The sequence below is a fragment of the Camelus ferus genome, chromosome 2 (genome assembly GCF_009834535.1).
Source record: "Camelus ferus isolate YT-003-E chromosome 2, BCGSAC_Cfer_1.0, whole genome shotgun sequence".
In the NCBI taxonomy this organism is placed as follows: Eukaryota; Metazoa; Chordata; class Mammalia; order Artiodactyla; family Camelidae; genus Camelus; species Camelus ferus.
The window spans coordinates 29,596,246-29,616,799 of record NC_045697.1 but is presented as its reverse complement, the minus strand read 5'-3'; the positions used below and the strand labels follow the sequence as shown (position 1 = coordinate 29,616,799).

General features: G+C 39.0%; 1 protein-coding gene across 20 annotated transcripts in view; it reads left to right on the top strand.

The window, feature by feature from the left end:
* APBB2 (amyloid beta precursor protein binding family B member 2) overlaps window positions 1-20,554 on the top strand; it is a 332,928-nt gene that overhangs the window by 101,283 nt on the left and 211,091 nt on the right. For 17 of the 20 annotated variants that reach the window (XM_032496430.1, XM_032496425.1, XM_032496409.1 and 14 more), the window contains one exon: window positions 16,699-16,815. The exons of the other annotated variants lie outside the window; for them this stretch is intronic. The gene's annotated coding sequence lies outside the window, so the exon portion shown is untranslated. The remainder of the gene's footprint in view (window positions 1-16,698; window positions 16,816-20,554) is intronic. 20 annotated transcript variants of the gene reach the window in all.

The window sequence follows — 20,554 nt, the reverse complement described above, 5'->3', positions numbered from 1 at the left end:
TTGATAACTTGGAGTGATTCACCCTTAAAATTTATTAAAAGAGAATATTATGTAGATTTCACTTTCTGCAAAAAATTCATTGGCGTTTTAATAAGGATACCATTGAATCTTCATCACTTTGGGCAGTACTGACATCCTAACAATATTAAGTCTTTCAGTATATGAACGCAGGATGTCCTTCCATTTATTTGACTCTTCTTGAATTTCTTTCACTTTCTTTTTGTAATTTTAAGTGTATTAAGCCTTTTGCCTTCTTGGATAAGTTTATTCCTAAATATTTTATTCTTTTTTGATACTGTTACAAATAGGATTGTCTTTAATTTTCATTTTGGATTGTTCATTGTTAGTGTATAGAAATACAACTGATTTTGTGTGTTGATTTTATATCCTGTAACTTTGCTGAATTTGCTTATTAGTTCTACCTTTGTGTGTGTGTGTGTGTGTGTGTGTGTGTGTGTGTGTGTGTGTGTGTGTGGAATCTTTAGTGTTTGTTACATCTGTGATGGGTTTTCATGTCATCTGTGAACAGAGATCATTTTACTTCTTCTTTTCCAATTTGGATGCTTTTTATTTCTTTTTCTTATCTAATTGCTCTGGCTAGAGCTTCCAGTACTGTATTGAACAGAAGTGGCAAGAGTGGGCATTCTTGTCTTGTTCTGGATCTTAATGGAAAAGCTTTCAGCCTTTTACCATTGAGTATGTTGTTCGCTGTGGGCCCTTCATATAAGGCCTTTGTTTTATTGAAGTCATTTCCTTCTGTTCCTAATTTGTTGAGTGTTTTTACATGAAAGGGTGTTGAATTTTGCCAGATTTTTTTCTGCATCAATTGAGATGATCATATGTTTCTTTCCTTAATTTTTAATGTGTTGTATTATATTGATTGATTTTCATATGTTGAACCATCCTTGTATTCCAGCAATAAATCCCACTTTTAATATTCTGTTTAATTTAATATTCTGCTAATATTTTGTTGAGGATTTTTCCATCAATATTCATAAGGGATAATGTTCTGTAGTTTTTGGTGTAGTGCTGGATTCATAGGATGAGTTTGGAAGTGTTCCCCCCTCTTTAATTTTTTTAGAAGGCTTGAGAAGGATTGATGTTAGTTAATTCTTCTTTAAATGTTTGATGGAATTTACCAGTGAAGCCATCTGGTCCTAGACTTTTCTTATCTAAGATTACTGATCAATGTTGTTATTAGTTAGAGGTCTGATTTGCTTTCTTCATAATGCCATCTTGGTGTTTTTAGAAATGTGCTCATTTCATCTAGGTTATCAAATTTGTTGGCATACAGTTGTTCACAGTACTCTTTTATAATCTTTTGTATTTCTGTAAAATTGATAGTGTTCTCTTTTTCATTTCCGATTTTAGTTATATGAATATTCTTTTTTTTTTTTCTTAGTCTAACTAAAGGTTTGTCAGTTTTGTTGGTCTTTTTAAAGAGCCAACTCTTGGTTTTGTTGATTTTCCTCAGAAGTTGGCTTTTATGACTTTTACTTACAAGTCATTCTTATACTAAGCAAATTGGTATTTGTATCAGTTTAATATTAGACTTCTGTATTTTATTTTTGTCATTTGGCAATGAATGAGACCCCTTTGCCTTACCCTTGTATGAAGAGTTTAAATAATCAGTGCTTTTAAAATAATGAATTTTTTTACAATGACTTTTCTTCTTCTTAGGTGATGTTTTTGTCTCACTGCCTATTATAATTTGCTCTTATAATTTGTTGCACTGTTGTGGTTATTCTCTCAGGGATAGTTAACGTAGCGTTCCATGATTTGGTTTCCAACTGGGAAATTCTTTATATTTTCGTCATGCTAAACTGCTGAAAGTTTAGGTGAGATTAATTAATTTTCATAATTATTTTACATAAATAAAAGCCAATTTTTTTTTTTGTAAAAGTAGGTGAACTTAGGGAGGAAAGCTTAGAGGACTAGTAGGTGGAAAATTACACATTTTAGTTGTTTTTGTGAACCATGATGTTTCACTCACTGATGTGGACTTACTGCCTCTTCCCACTTTACTCCCTCATGCAAAAATTTTGATGTTACCAAAATTCAATCAGTGGCCCTCTCAGTAATTAATATAAACCAATAGGAAGTTTCAGCATTACTTTCAAGGGATTACCATTCAAAGCAATTCATTTCACAGCTCCCACTCCCTACCCTCCACTCTTTTCCCCCTGCAATAGAAGCTAAAAATGTCCAGGCCTGTTGGCCTACTTTTATTACTTCTTGATAATCCATTTACTCAATCTATTTGGACCAGATGTATTTAATCTAAGAGGCATTATGAAGACTTGCCTTCTGTTGTGTGATGTCCTTGTTTTTTTCATCATCCCAATCCTTATATAAAACCATTTGTGAATCAAATAATTTATTTTGTGAAGTAATTTCTATCAATTCCCCCATAGATTTGTTAGTTTCTTATTATCTAATTGCTTTTATTTTACCAATAAAGTAGTTTCTTATACAGTTTCTTTATTCTGTTTATTCTTTATTCTGTTTCATTGATTGTAAGACATCTTTTAACATTTTTGAAATTTGGTGTATCTTGCATTGCTGACATTTTATGACTATTATTGGCAGCACCTTTGTTTTTATTCTTGGTACATAAAATAGTGGTATATCTTCCAATAGCACTTGGATTTGATGAAATAAGTTACTATTAATAATCATTGTAACAATTACTGTTAGACACATAATGTTGAAGTGCTTCTTTTACAAGGATCTGTAAATGGCAGTATAACAGTTTTACCAAAGGATCTATAAATGACAATATAAAGATCAAGTTTTACAGAAAGTTTAGGGTGGAAAATCACTTATAAGCTCCATATCTATGGACTTAAACAAGTATTTTGTATATTTCATTTCAGTCTTCTTTTACATATGTGTATGTTTTTATTTGGTTGTAGTTATAGTATACATCTTATTTTAATTCTTATTTTTTATTACTGTTAAATCTTAATTTCCCTTTGTTGCAGGACTTCATATTTGTCATATTTAGTAGTTCCACAGTCTATCCAGTGGTTGACCATAATAAAACAGTACATTCCCCGGCTGTTAAAAATTCAGAATATTGCCATTTTCCTATGATGAATAATGCTTAGTGAATACCTCTCTTGCATATTTTTTGATTATTAATTTTGACCATTTTCTTAATGAAGTATAACTTTGTAGAAGCCTCCTGAACTTTGTTTTATTATCAAGAATCAATCTTTTTATTTAGATAAGTGACCAAATAGCCACTAGTGTAGTGTGATTCATTTGTTCATTCATCGTCAACAATATACTGGAGTCTTATGTGTTCAGTAATGCCAAGAGCTGAGTATTACAAGTTCAGTGGGGCACACCTCTGACCTCTAGTATCTCATAGTCCAGTGGGAGACAGAGACTGTCAAAAATAAATACAGCCATAAGATGAGTGATGTTGGAAAGATACGATTAAGTTTCCTAGTTGCATGTAATTGACTTTGACAGCACTTTTGATTGGTATCCTTTGTAATATAAGAGATGTGAACATATTCTTGTCACATACAAATTTTAAAAAGCGTGTGTAATAGGCTTAATCATATGACAGAAAATGGTCCCATTTGACCTATCCAACCTATTTTCCTTCAGGACTAAATCTTTTTGGGAGGTCTCTGAGCCAGTGTTCATCCAGTGTTCCGTGTGTCATGTTTCCCCAATATGGGACGTTCCCTGTAGCCAGTCAGTGTGCCACATGCCTCATTCCCAGTACAGAATGCTGCGTTTGTAGTAAATGTTGAAGGATTGGTGTTCATTTGACTTGCTTTCAGTTACTTCTTTTTCAAGTGAGCAGTAATACTTCACCATTTTATACTTTCCTTAGAGCTTCATTGGCTATCAGTTTACATTGTGTGATATTGGTGAAATCAGTGCCATTTTAATTATACTTTGTTGTATTCGTTTAGTCAAAAATTTTTAGATTAAGGTGTTTGGGAGATTATATGATTTAATAGAGATTCTTAAAAGTTAAAAAAGAAATCTGCTACTTATGATGATAGGAAGCAGAACCTACACAGGATGAAATAAAACTCCTCAGTGTAAATTTCTAGACAATCTCTGAAGCCATTGGAGAGGGGGGTAAAACAAAGAAATATTTCTGTATATCTAAATATTAATTCAGGCTTTGGACACAATGAGTCTATTTTGGAAACAGCTATTTAGGGTTTCACCATTTTGAAATTCATTAGCAAGCTAGAATTTGCCTTTTGTATGCTTGTGTACCAGAAACTGATGCTTATTTTAAAATTCTCGAAAAAGTAGTCTTGGGAAAGCTTTTGAGTCTGATTTCTTGGAATCACCCCCCTCCCGTTCATTTCTGAAACCTGTGTAGCAGAATTGTACTTTGTTCTCTACAGAGTTTTGGTGATTTGATTGTGTATTTACTTTAATACACATATTGCTGTGCAGAATCAATGTCCATTGTAATCCTCAAATGAAATTGGGCGGGGGAAGGGATCTGGGATTGACTGAGATGAATTTTTCTCAGCTTTTTAAAACACTGTGTGAACACAGTATAATTCACTTGGACAACTCTGGAATGAAACTCTTGTTTTAGGGGCCATTAAATATTTCATGGGAGCTGACTGCACAGGAGAAGAATATATGGTAAAGATGCTTTGGCAGTTGATAGAATTTGAAGTAGCATTTACATCACCAACTGAAATACAATTAATTTTTTTCCAAGGTGATTTATAGCCTGACTTCTGTGACTGAGGGATTGATCTCTTGGCAAGTCTTTATGAAATAACACTTCAGGAGAGGAAATTACACGCATGCATCAGCCTTTGCATTTATTTTGTTTATTTTGTAAGTCGTCTTTACAGGGTGTGTATAATCTTGTTCTGTCCAACTAACAAAAACTGTAGCTGTACTTTGTTGTGAAAGACTTCCTCAGTTTCCAGAAACAATGAGCACCTCAGAAAGAAGCTTGCTTTCTTTGTGTCTACATTTCTATTAATGTCATTCCTGCATTTGACTCTTTTATGGAGCCCTTTTGGTCCCATCAACAGTTTGTTCTAAGCTATCTATCTTAACTTCTAGCTTTGTCTGCAAATGTGTGGGTTAGCCTGAGACATATGCAGATAAATTGCCCAGGGTTAAGCTTTCTCAGTCTTGGAACTAAATATGCTGCAGTAGGCTGAGCTGATGGATGCAGCTTTGCAGCAATATTGATGTTTCTGCAGTTGAATATAAATCTTTGAGTGCCTTGGTTTGCATTTTCATATTTGTGTGCAGTTCTTGACCACTGGCTTCCAAATGGCTTCATCTCTCAGAAAGCTCTGTGTTAAGTAGAAAGACAAAGAAAATTGTTCTTTCTCACCCACTGCTCCCCTGCCCACTCAAAACAACAAGAATCGTGAGCATGAGGCTTTTGCCAAACGTAAGTAATGACAACTCTCAATTCATAAACAGATTACATTCTCATGGCTTGTCATAAAGTCAGTTAGTGGTTTTGAACTTGGAATGTGTTTTCTAACGGGAGACAACAATTCAAATAATAGATAAGCCTATTGAAACTTCTTTAACCCATAACATTCCAGCAGTATAGTTTCACTTGTACCTTAAAACCCAATCTTCCTACATGCTTCCCTGTGAAAAATGTCCTTGTTTCTGCTTTGATGTCATAAAACACATAAACATTTCATTCTTAACTTCGGTAGGCAGCTGCCTATCTCTATGTGTCTATCCTGGAGCAGTATATCAGGCAGTTCTTAGACAGAAGCAATGGGGACTAGCTGAATGGTGTAAGCAGAGAAGTAATTTATAGAGAAGATATTGGGTAGTTTCTCAAAATCCTAGAAGTTGGAAAAAGAGAAGGAGCAATTAGAAACTACACAGCCAGATTCATAGCCAAGATCATATGCCGTGATTAGTTCTATGCAGGGTGAACTCTGTCACTTAACACTGGACCATGGTAGTTCACACTGACCACGCCACTGGGACCAGACACTTGCTACCAGCTCTGTCACCTCAGCCTTTGCTGCTTCCAGGCACTAGCTATTACCCACTATCGTTTCCTCCTGCCTCTGCCTCTGCCTATTTGTGTCTCCAGCTCTGGATGCAGGGCTGACCAAGACTAAGTCATGTGCCCATGCCTTAGCTGCCGTGGAGTCTGGGAAGGTGAGTGTCTGGCCCTTTTTGCCTCTGTGTTGAAAGATGTGGCTCTCATCAACACTCATGAGAAATTTCCCAAATATAGGAAGAAGGCACGGAGGCTGAATCTTTTCCGTCCTTCCGCCTTCTACATGGGTAAATCTTCACTATAAGAAACCAAAGTTAGGGCTCTGGTAGACGGGGAGTGGCCAACATGTTTATCTATTTGACGCTGTAGTTAATGACCCTGTGATAACAAAGGTGGCTGATTCCCCTTGTGCACTGGTATCCATTGACCCTTCCACCACGTGTTAACTAAACCTGGAGGTGTCCCCTGACGATTTAGGTATATTTGACCTCTCACAATGTGTTTCTTATCACTTTAAGGTAAAATGCATTAAATTAAATTTTAACGATTTGATTAACTAGGAGGAGCAGATTAAGATTTGTCTTTTTTTTAAATTTATAGTATATTATCAGTCTGTCTTAGATGGTTAGGTAGTTTATATTTTATTGATCAATTTCTACCCTTTTAAAAATACATTTTTTATTCACAATGATACATATGTATAGCTTAAAAATTCCTGCCTGCTTATTTGCATTGTCATTTCCCGTTTCTACTATCAATTCAGTTAGCTCTTCTCATTATTTACTTCCATGTAGCTAATTAATACCTTTCTATTGATATTTCTTGAATTTTTTTTTTCATTTTTTGATACTCAGTATTGAATTTCTATTAAGGAAGGTAAGGGGTTAGCTCTCTTTTGTAATCCCTCGCTTACATACCTTCCTTTCTCTCTCCAAGATAGTTATGTCTCCATTTGTTTCCACTGTAAATATTTTTCATAGCTGAGTTATGCAGTGTACTGCAATTTTATTTCCTTTCTTTTTCAGCATATTAAAGAATTCTATTTTTTTTTTTTTGGCTTCCTATTCTATTTATGTACTACTTATCCTCAAATTCTCAAGTGAGGTCAAACACAATGGCTTATCTCTCAGTTCTTTGGTGTGTGTGTGCGTGTGTGAGTGTGTGATGTTTTTCTGGGAGCCTTCTGCTTGCCTACTCCCTCCTGGACTGTTGACTCCTGTGGCCTCACGCACAGCTGTTGACCTGGAATTTTCCTTTACTAGCATGTTGGGAGTTCTTGATTGACCTATTTACTGAATAGCATCTCTCCTGCTTTTGTCTCTCTTCTGGTGGAGGCACATTGCGCAGTTGCTTCTTGAGAAGGAAGAGTGTATATGATGTAATTTTTTTGAGATCTGGCAGGTGTGAAAATGCCACTTAGTCTCTCCTCACATATGACTGATACAGGATTTAAAGTTGGAAATTATTTTCCCTGAGAGTTTTGGAGTCCTTCCTTCATTTTCTTCCACTTCTAATTTTGTTATTGAATTGTTGGATGCTTTTCTGATTCTGGTTAATTATATGTGGCTTTTTTTTGGCGGTTGGGGGTAAGCTTTTAGAGTCTTTCATTTTTAATCCCCTAATGTTCTGAGGTTTCATCATAATGTGCCTTGGTGCATAACTTTTTTCACTCATTGTGAAGGTCTTTGTGGGAGGTGGTGGAGAATGATTTTCTCCCTACTGTTTTCTGTATCTCTTTTCTGGGACTCTTATTTGTCAGATGCTGAAACTTCTGTATTATTCCTCCAATTTATTGTTTAAAAAAAAGTTTCCTGATTGCTAGCCTGCTATTTTTTTGTTCTACCCCTGGGGAACATTTATCTCTACCATCTTCTAACCTTTCTATGGATTAAAAAAGTTGTGTGTGTGTGTGTGTGAGGGGGTAATTAGGTTTTTATTTATTTGTAACAGAGGTACTGGGAATTGAGCCCATGACCTCATGCGTGCTAAGCATGTACTCTACCACTGAGCTATACCCTCTCCCACCTATGGATTTTTAATTTCTATGATCATAATATTAACTTCTAGAAATTCTTTCTTGTTCTCAAATATTTCTATTTTATAGCATCCTATTCTTTTTTTGCTTTATAGATGCAGATATCTTTTCATAATGTGTATATGAAGTTTTTTCCTGCTCCCAGCATTAACTCTGGTTTCTCCTAGAGACCCTGTCTGTCCTGTGGCCTCTTCATCACATGTCTGCTGATCATTTGCTATCCACTTGTATTTATGTGGAGGCACTGGAAGCTCTCTGTGCAGAAGCAAGTTGACAGGCTTTCTCTCTTCTCAACTGGTGACCTTACTATAGGGTGATTTTCTGTATTTCAGAAGCGCCCTTTCTCCCTAGTTATGGTAACTTTAGATCTCTTTTCTTGGGCTGGTTAGAAGCCCAGCAAAGGAAGGGGCTGTGGGTCCCTCCATTCAGAGGGTACACTTTGACTCAGTCCTTTTTTTCGAAATGGTACCTCCACCCAGTCACTACTCCTAGTGTCCCTGAGTACAGACCTTCTCAGGTGGAAGGAGAGACAGTTGACAAGCTTCATGGCTGGGGAAGGGTCTGGAGGTTTACTTCTTAAAACGTCTTGCAAGCAGTTCTCCAGTTTTCAGTGCCACCTCCACGCCACCCTCTCCATCCACCCCCACTTTGGATGTCACTGTGCCTGAACTTGTACTTTCCTGCGTTTCTGTGCCCCATATTGGCTTGTTTCTTCCAGACAGTTCTGCCTGCAGGCATTTAAGTTTTCTCTGTCTCTGCTTTGAAAATTCACTCATTATTAGCCCATCTGCTTTCCATTTTCCATAAATTTTTTCCATCAGTTTTCTCCTCTTCCATTTTCTTTCTTCTTGTGAGTTTATCTCTGCCTTTTGTTTAGTGTCATTTAGTGAAGTTTGGAGGGAATGCAGTTAAACACATGATTGTAATCTACCACATGATCCTGAAAAGTCCCTATTCATGAACTTTTGAAACTTAGTCTTTCAATTTGGATACATGGTTGTCTGGTCCATTAAAAAAGTTTATTTGGTTACTCTTGGTTGGATGCTGTTTACTGTACTTTACAGTTTCATTCAAGGATTGTTACTCTCACTGTCAAAATGAACTAGGTGTCACCCTTTCTTAATTTGAGTACATAATAGGAAAAAGTCTCAGTTATTTCTTAGGTATAAATTCCAAGTCTGACCTCAAACACAGTCACAAGAATAACATACAATTTACACCATTAGAAAGAAATGACTTCCATCCCCTGGGGTTTTCCACGGTCATAATCCCAGTTGGGCCAATCTTTCTTAGATTCCCAAGTAATTTGACTTGAGTTGTGTCCAAGATGGGAAAACATTCTTTTCTCAGAACCATTTTACACAGCCGTCGCAGTTGTATTCTTCAGGACACTGAGTTTCCATGAGACATCTCTGTAGATTATATAGAAGAATGTCAGACCATGTCCTCCATTCCTAGGATAAAAATCACTCAGCATATCTCTTGCAAAATGCAGAAGATTTTGTAATGTGCCAAAGGCTTACATTATTGAACATGTAAATGCCACAGCAGAATCAGGACCAAATATGATCTCTCTTTCAACTTTTTCCTTAAATTCTATTAGTACTCCAATTTTAACATTAAAATTGCTTTTAAAAATAATGTTTCATATGTTGTTAAAGTATGTCAAGAATTACTATAAAATTGCTATGGGCCATATTCAGCCATCGTGGAGCAAAAAGGAAGCCAATTCAAATTTTACAAGTTTTTATGACGTGTAGAATTTGAATGAATACAGGGGAGTCTGATCTGATTCCTAGTTTGGAGTTTATAGAATCCTTTTAAAAAATGTTTACCTTCACATGGTAGAATTAATATTTTTGTCTCAGACATCCTGTGTTATTTGTTGATAAATCAAGATTGAGAGTATGTGGAGGTTCTGAGAGGAAACATTTCTGTTTGAAAGTTCCTGTTTTCATCATGATAGGTAAAGAGTGCCAGGCATCTGTTTTGTACTGAAGCTTACTAGAAGTGTCGCTGCCTCTGAGCAACAAGCGGGGAGTACTTCTGTCCTTAAAACCGAAAATAGATGCTCTTTCTCATTATCATAACTCAAAAGATCATCTTTTTTAATGAGATGGGTGCATCCCTTGTGGCTTTCACAGATTTAATGATCAGATTATTTAATGCAGAGCTTGGAGAAAAATAGGTCTGGTGAGATAGATAATGGAATTTTTACTGAAAGCTGAAACAGCCTCAACTTTGTTTTTTTCTATTTCCTTCTGTAAATCTGTTTACTTCTTTCTTTTATTTTTTTGTTTACTATTTTTGATGATTCTTAAAGAGATTTTTCTGTCTTATTTTAACATATTAATACATTTACATGCTTATCACTGTATTTTAACTTCAAAAGATCATCACCACGGGAGAAAAAAAATTATTTGCAAGACAAACTGGATGTGTCAGGATTTAGGTATACTATGTATAGTCTAACTTGCTTTAGACAACTCTGCAAAGTATTGTGTATCAATGTGTTTACAGTTGGAGGGAGAAAAATTGCTTCTTTGCTGATTTTAGGAAGTTCTGTCTGTGTTTTGGAAAGTGCAAGAGAAAATAAAGAAAGTAGAAGTCATTTAAGGGAAATAAGATAATGTGTATGAAAGTGTCTTGTAAACTGCAAAATAACATAAAGATGTTAGTTACTATTGTTGCATGGATTTAACTTAAAGTGAGAAAGCAAGGATTCAATAAAGAAAAATGAGAAAAAGAGACAAGAAACCGTTTGAATAAGAAAAAGTTAAGGAAGAAACAAAGTGGGAATATAATGGCGGGATTTTAACATTCTAGTTTTTTTAACCTGAAAATGCAGTAATACTTGTACCTCCTATTTAAACAGTTAAGCTAAAAACAATTTTATTTGTTAACTAAAAGGGAAGCTGTCGAAAATAATTGCAAAGAGGATTTTATCACATGAGGTGGTGAGAGTTGGATAGAAACCACGAAGCAGATGACTTTTTCAGCTCTAAATAAAGATCTGTGTGTCATAGGGGGTTATGTACCATGTTTCCACTTAGTTAAGTTTTAATTTACATTTGTTGCTATTGTCCGAGCCTTTCATTTGTTCTTCTTCATACGTTTGCAAAGTAGGTATCATTAACCCATTTTACAGATGGGCATGGTGGGCTGATGGACTCACAGCCACTTACTTACGCAGTGACAAAGCCCTCCCTTCTCTGGGCTGTGAGTTTATGCCCACGTTTCCAGAGATACTTCACATCAGAGCAGTTGATTCTATTGTGTTCCTGGATATTCAGCTTATTGAATTTCTCTAAAAGAAGTCCTTGTTAAATAACCGTGGTCACTTATAAGTAACACCCCAGGGCATGTTTTAGATTTGGCTGTATTTGTGCTAGATGACTTAATACTGTGTCCATTCTATAAGAACCAAGGAATAAACAAAAAAGACACCCCGACTGCTCCAGTATGGGTTCAAAGTCTGTGTACTGTGTCTTTCAGACCTTATCTGGAGCTTGGTATTTTAAGTTTTAGTTCTTTTATGTTTTTAAATTTTATTTGGTTTCCAAAATCATAGCTGAGCTTGAAGAAAGGAAAGGTTGATACTCTGACGGCAGTGAGACTCAACTTTTAACAGAAAAGGAGAGAAGGTAACCAAACTATGAAAGGTGGGCAAAATATCTCCCAAAACAAAGCAGTCAGCAGCCTTTGAAGGGAGGAGCAAGCAGCTCGCTGTGCCTCAAAAGGTTATCTTGCCACTGGGTTTTCTAGGCAGGGTCAGTCTGGGTACCAGCCGCACACACATAGAGCCAGTCTTACACGCTATCCCTCTATTCTATCCATTTTCCACTCCATCTTTCACTCAGATCCTGACTCTACTTGGCTCTTGACCTGGCTCTGTGACTCAGGTTTCACCTTTGGCTCTCCAAAGTGTATTTATATCTGTGTTTTTCTTGGTGTTTGAATTTCAGCAGTCTCTTCGTTTTGATTTTGATTGTCCTGTTGCTCTGGCAGGATTCCCACCAAGTTCTCATCATGGTGGTAGAAACTCAACATCTGCCTCATATCCCCTGGGCCAGCTTGTTTTCCTCAGAACTTGTGTTCTTAGGTTCCAGCAGAACAAGATAATTGATACTTATATTGACTATCCATGTCTCCAGAGATTAATCATATTCTGGATTCTCTGAGAAGGCATTACCTTTTAGAAAAAAAAATGCAGGATAGTTGAAATTAAACCCATTTTATTACTTAAATGGATCATCCTTCAACTATAATGAAAATCTTCATCATCCTCAATGTCTTACTCCTTGAGGTTTCTAAAAAAGCAGAAAATACACGATACTATAACTGCAAAGTGTGCAGAGAGTCATAGTTTAATAAGTTATAGAATATATTATTTAGAGCATAATCCACCTTTTTTTAGTAGCACAGACCAGCTTTCATACCAGAAAAGATGTTACATTAAACAAAGCCCTTTAAATTTTTTTTTGTTTACAAATTTATCTTTTGTGTCAATAGTAGCAAATACTTAAGTAGAGATAGTATGTTATCATAAAATAATTAGAAAGGGAGATGGTGGAACAAGTGGCTGTTGACATAAAATGTTTATTTTGGAGAGAATTCTTAGCATTTTTGCTCTGTATCAGCATAATAAGAATTTGGAGAGGAGGGAAGCATTAATGTATTTGTTGAGGATTAATGTCCTTGTGGAGCATTTGTGTTAGTGAATATATTATGGATAGTACCAGAGATATAGTAATTAAAAAGTTGCACACTAAACACTTTACGCACCAGCATAAATACTCCTTTCCTCCCCTTGGTGGCTTGCATTCAAGTGAATAGCATACTGTTTATCTTGCTCTCTTAGCTTCTTAATCAAGAGTAGAAAAAAGTGTGGTGGTCTCAAAGATTTGTTTCCTCCTCAGGATATTGCTGTTCAGATGGGTAGAAAGAGATTTTATGTTTCAGGACCAAGTTATTTTTTAAGAGTTTAGAAAAATGTCACACAGTACATGCTAATAAACCAAACAGCAACAACCCACTATTCCTCACTTTTGGAAACTTTATCATTAAAGTTGTTTCCAGACAACACTACAATGTGCTTCTTGTAAAATGTGTTCAGTGTGATTGGTGATACCTCACAGATAATGTTCTATAAAAGAAGTGAAATGATGAATGGTATAAATACATGTTAGGATCAGAATTTTTAAGGAAGTGAGACTTGATTATCTCAATAGGATCTCCTGTGCCAGTGGTTTGGAGCTGAGCAGATTGCTGTGTGGTGAGTGGCTGGGAGGAGAGGCCCCATGCTGTTAAAGTAATGATGTTCTGTCCTTCACACTGAAGGATGACAAAGAAGGCAGACAGATATAAAGGGGCAATTTCTGTTTCTTTGTATGCCCAGAATGTTCACACCTACTTATTTTCCCATTTAAGAGGCATCATGTTTTTCGTAATTTCATGATTTTTGAATTTTCTTAGTTGACACACACTATTTATTTATGAATTCATAAAGACTTTTTTCTGTGAAGAGGAAAGTAAATGTAATTGAATGTGATTTGCAGCTTGGCTGTGAGTCAGCGTGGAAAAGGAAGGAATAGAAAGACTAATTCTGTTCTCACCATTTAATTGGCCTCTTTACCTCCTGGTTATGAGGACTCTTCACTTATGTATTGCTTTATTGATTTATTCCATATTTATAGACTGCCTGCTTCATCTCCCATGCCCCCAGAATACAAAGATAAATGGCCCAGTCAGTAGGCATCTGATGGCTCTGGAACCACCTCAGTCCTGGCTGACTTCAGTGGTGATAATGTGTTTATCTAGAATTCTAAAATGCTGTCATCTTCCAGAGATGGCCTGGAGATGTTCACGTGAATAGACAAAACCTGCAGCCACCTCAGAGTTCGTGAGATCACAGAGGCTGCCTGGAGAACATAAAATCGACTTTTCAAGGTGTTTTTCATCATGTTAGTTTTTCTCGTGGACCTTGCTACTTTGGGTATTATTGGAGTGCCTTCCAAAAACTAGATCACTCCACCCACTTCCAGATTCACCAAAACCTGAGGTGGAAGAGTGGGGCGGAGAGTGAGTGGAGATGCCATCCTTGCTGTCTGAAGGGGCATCACACCAGGAAGTCTCAGGCAAACGTTATGGCCGGCTCCGCTCTCCTCCTTTTCTTGCCTTTAAGATGACTGACTCCTCATTTTCATTAGGTTAGTCATGCTAGAAGGGGTCTTTGAATTGAAGCATCTTAAGAAGCCTTGTAGGATAGTGGGTAGTGGTTTCATTTAATGACGTGATGTGTAAACCTTTGGAAGGGTGTGCACCTGAGACCAAGGATCATTTTAAGAACATTCTTCTGAATCTCGTGCTTCTGTGGTATTCTTTGGTGCTAATAAGTTCTACTATGGGCGTGTGTACCTTCCAGATGCCCCTTTCCTGTGTGTTTATTTACCTTAAAACAAGGTTAGACTACTTTCATTGTAGACAGTAGCATGATGGAAACCAAGATTTTCAGGATCGCTGTCATCAAACCTTTTGCACGTCAGCTCCTTCTCAGTGAAGAGCCCCGGCAGCTGTTTTACCTGCAATATTGATGTCGTTTGCTCTGTTGTCGCCAGCATCCCAATTTTCACCTGCAAACTTACTATAACAAGATTGATCTTTATTCTTCTAATCCTGATTTTCTTCTAATATCAGATGGTTATAGGGATCTTACTCCATCCTCACCTCCTCCCTCTTTTACTCTCAACCTTTCTCTACTGACTCCATCCTATCCGTATGGACTTCCATTAGCACTTATCCCTTCTAACATCTGGTCATTCTCCTTCCTCTTCTCTTTCACTTGTCCCGTTATTTCTGCCTCCACCACTTTAGTGAAGCCACCTTCAATCAAGGTGGCCAGTGACTGTTTACGTGTCCAATCCAAAGGTAGACTTTTCATTTCTTTGTTCATCTCATTGGCTGCCATGGTACCTCTCTGCCTTTCTTCCTTGGTGTTTTAAGACCTTTTTCCTCTGTCTGTTCTATCATTGTTCATGTTCCCTAGGGCTCTGCTTTTGGCAGTGACCCTCTAATCTTCTGACTCTACCCATATTCCTTCAGGAATATCACCCACTAATCTAATTTCTGCTGCTTTCCATGTCATGACCATTTGCTTTTATGTTTTGCTCAGGTTTCTTCCCCAGACTTCACACTCAGGACCATCTGGGTGTCCCCACCTGAATCTTCTACCTCTCAATTTCTAATGCATCAAACTAAACCCCTTGACTTCCTTATTAAAACTTGTCTGTTCACCAGTGTTCTCTACCTCAGTTGTCACTGCCATCTACCCACATGTCAGTTACCATGTTGTTCTGCTTTTAGTGTCTGGATGTGTCCCAAGTACTAATTCTTGTCTCCTTTTCCCTTCCCCACCTCCTTCCACTGCCCTGATCTTCACCCTTCCTCTCCTTCCTAACGGCCAAACTGGCCTAACTGGTCTCCCTGCCTCTACTCTGCCCTCTTTGAGTCCACCCAGAGAGAGTAACGGATCCGAAACCCAGTAAACCCAGTAAATCTGTAACCAGTCTGAAGCTCTTGAATACGTGTACAAGATTACAGTCTGGCTCCAGGCTTCTTTCCTGGCCTTACCCTGGAGAGTCCAGCAAAACTGAATGACACCGTGCACTTTCTTCCTTCTTCCTTTTCCATTATCTTGTCTCCCATTCCCAGCTTGGCTGAGTCCTACTCAGCCTGAGGACATGCCCACCATCCCTTTTGCTTGGAAGTCTTCTCTGACTTCTCCATTTCTGGGCTGCTTGCCATGAATCTCAGTCATTGCACTCATCCTACTGCCCTTTGGGGTCGGTTTTGTGTATTTCTTGGTCCCACTAGACTTTGCTTTCTTTAAAGACAGAGACAATGTCTTACTCGTCTTTGTAGCTCCAGTGCCGAGCACAGTACTTCGCATATAGTAGGTGTTAAATGTTTTTTTTTTTAAATGAAAACTTAATAAGGACAGTGAGTCAATTTGATGTCTACAAAAATGGGCAAAGATAATTTATGCCTCGTAGTTACGTTTAGGAGGGGGCACAAAGAGGGTTTCTAGGATGCTGATAGTGTTCTGGGTTTTAGTCTGGTGTGTTTAGTTTAGGAAAATTCACTGTCCACACATGGTATGTGTACTTTTCTATATTTATGTTATACCTCATTGAAAAGTTAAACAAAATCAATTTGATGTCTTCTCTACCCAACACCAAGAATTTCATTTTTCCTTTCAAGCTTTTAGAGTTTTTATAAGATGTTAGTTCAGATGTCACCACAGAGAACCAGGCTAGTGCTTTTCCTTAGTTAAGGAAGAGTGAGATGGAAGAGCATCAGCAAAGTACGGGTGGGATTGTCTGGTCTTCGAAAGAGGGTCAGTGGGGCCAGCCCTGATGGGTGGACTTGCAGTGACCTGCGCTTCTGTCACATTTAGTGCAGGGGCCACATGCTAATCATCAGCCAAGCTCTGTGCCTGCCGGCAGTGACAGGGAGACTTCATCTCTGATGTGACTATGAATAATTCATAAACCTGGTTATCTGGAAATTTGTGGTCATCATTATCATTTTAATGAAAAATGCAATCATTATCCCGAATCTGTTTTATTTCTCCTTTTTTTTTTTTTTTTTTTTTGTCTCCCCTCCACTACAGCTTAACCATCTCAGTCTTTCGTGAGTACTTGGAAACTGCTGGGGCCCCTGCTAATGTGCTGACTGGTCACTATGGGCAGACGGTACCCGGAGGCTCACTGTCATCCGGGCAGCTCATGTACGTATGGGATTTATCTCTTTCTTTTTTCCCTTTAATTTCCATCATAGAGCATTGCAGGGTACAGAACTGGTGAAGGCTTATAAGATATACATGAGAGTGTTTAGAAATGCAGGAGAATGGATTGCTCTAGGGTGAGGTTTTAATATTGAATGACGAGAAATGTTATCTAAATTTGGATTTTTATAATCCAGTGGCCCTGGAAGACCAGAAGTGTATATCAACCATCTCCCTTTTCTGTTTCAGTGCATCTACTCACACACTATATAACGTTTGAAACAATAGCGATGCCACAAATTAGAAACATTTCCCAGTGATTTGTTAAAATTCTCTTGATCTAAAAAAATTCTTGGACCCAGAAGAGAGGTCCTCAGGGCACGTCATTGTCAAATACGTGTCGGGGAGGGTGTCCCCGACTCTTACTGGTTAACGTTCTCCAACAGAGGAAACTGGTTCCCTCAATGGTGACTTTCTATGTATCACAACAGTTAAGTTTTCCCAGTAATGGTCTTTGGGGAATGGCTACAAACGCAGCCTTCTTCTATTCGTCTCTACCCTGGTTAACTTAGGAGAAAGATGGTTATTGCCCATTTAACGATCTCTTTTACTTCTGTAGAGGATAGTCTGTCTCAAACGTTAATTTTTGCTCCCTTTAGTCTTTCAGCCTTGGGCCAGCTGTTTAGATGTTTACTTGCTTTCGTTGCTTCCCTTTGGACCCTTGGGATTTTTGGCTTCAAATCAGGGGCGTGTTTGGGGCAGTTCCTCAGAGTGCCTCTGCTCCCCTTTCCTTTCTGCGGTTAGGTTTATTTAAATTCACCCGTAAGTCCCATTTCCTTGTACATTTCCAGTTTTTCCTTCTTAGAAAAGAGAGAACCACCCTCAAACCCTCCCACAGACAATGGCTTCTAAAATAAGCCAGGTGCTTAGAAGCAGCCCCAGAAGGGAGAGCTGACAAGAGTGTTCAGAAGGACCGCCAGTGTTAGAGCCGGCGGGGGTGGGATCCGCGGCTTTTGCTCACATGCTGTAGTGTCCCCCAAGGGTATTACGGTATTACTCAAAAACTGGCAGTTTTCATCTATTTCATCCCATAAAACAGAGGTTGGCAAAGGATCGCCCATGGGCCGAATTCAGCCCATGCCTGTTCTTGTAGGAGCAAACAGTAGTTTTCATATTTCTAACTGGTTACCTACATAATCTGTTTTGCCTCTTGGTCCTCAGAGCCTCAAATATCTGCAGCCTGGCATGTTAAGAAAAAAAATCGGCCCATTTCTGCTGTAGAAGAAAGTTGGAAGGCAGGTTTTACCATTAAACCATATGAAATAGTTAATATTTGACTGTTTTTGACCTACAAGAATGCTGGTTGCTTACGGTGCAATCTAATATATTCTGAGGAAATTCTTTCAAAATGGTTAAAATATTAAAGTTTGTGTTCTTGGAGTGAAAGGAGTACATTTCCTTGGAAAATTCACAGATGTGGTCCTGCTCATTTTTAACCACCGTGGTGAACGATTCATCGTCTGTCTCCTCTCCAGAGCTTTCTAAAGCGCTCTGAGCTGCAAAGCCTTGTGCTATCACGTTGTTGAGAGGAAGCACTTCTTTTTCACTTGACTTAATTCTTACTAAGAGTCTCTAGGAGAAAACTGTCTTCTTGTCTTACCCTTCCTGGGGGCTAGAAACGAGCTAGCCATCCCCAGAACAGAGATGGCTGCTGTCACTACGCCAGGGCCTCTGCTGAGTGGGTCACTCGGGCCTTTTTCTGGCGGCAAGGAGGGTGAGTGGCTGCCCTGTCCGGTGGGCCTGTGCAGTGGTCCCTCGGCCTGCAGCGTGTCTGCATAATGCATTGCTTGAACGTCCTTCCCTGCACCTGGAACGTGGTTCACCCCCTCTGTGCTTTCCGTCTCTTTCCAGTATTGCTGATCACCTTATCCAGAGCATCAACACCATCATTTATTTTATGCGGTTTGTTTTCTGTTCTCCCTGCCTCCCCTTCATACTTCCCTTTTCCTGGTTATTAAATAAGATTTGCTCGTTGAAACCTCCAGCTGACATTCTTTCGTGGCCACTCTCAGTGGTAGGAAACATTAACCTCAACTGCTCTGTCTCCTGTCACCTAAAGCCAGAAACCTTAGATGACCGGGGCCTCCAGGCCAGACTAGGTCTGAATAGGAAGTTCAGACATGAATAGTTCCCTGGAGAAAGGGAACTATTTCACGGGAAAAGCGTTCTCTGGAGTTTATGATTTTGTCATTAAGTGTGATCAGAACCCTCAGTCTTGAGTTGGAAGTACATACTGCTCTGAATTGTTTTTGAAGCTTGCATGGCAAATGGGATTTTCTGGATTTTCTTTCTTTATGTTTTGGGACCATTGTTCTGCCTTTCAAGGCTGTCTTTTTTCAGGACAGGATGCTGTTCTTTGGTGAAATGTGGAGTAGCATCCAATTGAGCACCAAAATACGAAGTCAGTAAGGGGGAGGGTATAGCTCAGTGGTAGAGCACATGCTCAGCACGCATGCAGTCCTGGGTTCAATTCCCAGTACATCCTTTAAAAAAAAAAAGTCAATAGCTAGAGCTGACCTCTCCTGACTTCATACAGATCTTTGTGCTTGCGCTAAGACTAGGGTTAAACTACCCTGGAAATTGCTAGTAAGACTGCATCCATATTTATTTTTGTTTGCACTTAGTAGTTCCCTTGTGCGAGTTCAGCTGCTGTTGTAACCCCGGCCGTCAGGGTCTGGACTGTTGGAATAATCTCCTGCCCTCTGGCCTGAAGTCTCTCTCCCTGCAAGTTTGACTTGTGTGTAGTGGTCAAATGAATCTCACAGAAGCGCAGCTCTGAGCATATGATTTCCCTGCTGAGAATGTTCAGTGCATCCCCACTAGTCCAGAAGGTCACCCTGACGTTTAGTCCTCCACATTTTCTTTCACGGCTCTTTATCAGACCCCTGACTACTGATAGGTTAATGATCCTGCCTGTTGTTGGTAGTAGCCTCACTCTCAGTAGGTGTCCTATCCTTGCCCAGGCATCCGCTCCTGCGGAGACACACCCTTTGCCTTTGAGTCACTGCGCGGTGCTCTGCTCGTGCTGTGCCCTCTCTGGAACGTGGCTCCACCAAAGGATGTGGACAACCTGCTGAAACCCTCCCCTGGCTTTAGGGTGCATCAGAGTTGCTGTCTTTCCCAGAAAGCTTCCCTGGATTCTCAGCAGGAAGCCCATGTTCCTGTAGCTCTTAGTCTCCCTCCTGAAGCTTGTGTCTCAAATTCCTCGTTGTGTCTTGGCGTGTGCGTGCATGTGTATGTGTGTGTGTACTCTGTCTGAACTTTGACACTAAGCTCTGTTTCATTTTCCTCCTCTCCTCTGTGTGTGAGGACAGTGCTTCATCAGTGGTAGAAGCTCAAATGTTTGTGGAATCCCTTCGGGCTTGGGGGGGACTGGATAATAACTGTTCTCAGGAAGCCCCTGTAAGGCATTTCTCAGAGCACTTGGCAGGGCCTTTGCAGGCCAAGGCCAAGGCCGAGAGGGCGTAATCAAGGCCTGTGGGGCCGACCACGCGCTGGGCCCCACACTGCTCGCCTGTCCCTGGCTCTCCTACCTTCCCGCCCGCTCAGAGGGTGGGCATTTCCTTCCTTTCTTAAGAAATTGCCATTTAGAAAGTTTACTCAGTAACAGGCGCACATGAGTATTTCTTTTGGCCTTCCCTCCTTGACTTCCCCTGGTCTCAGTGATGGAAGACGGTTTTGT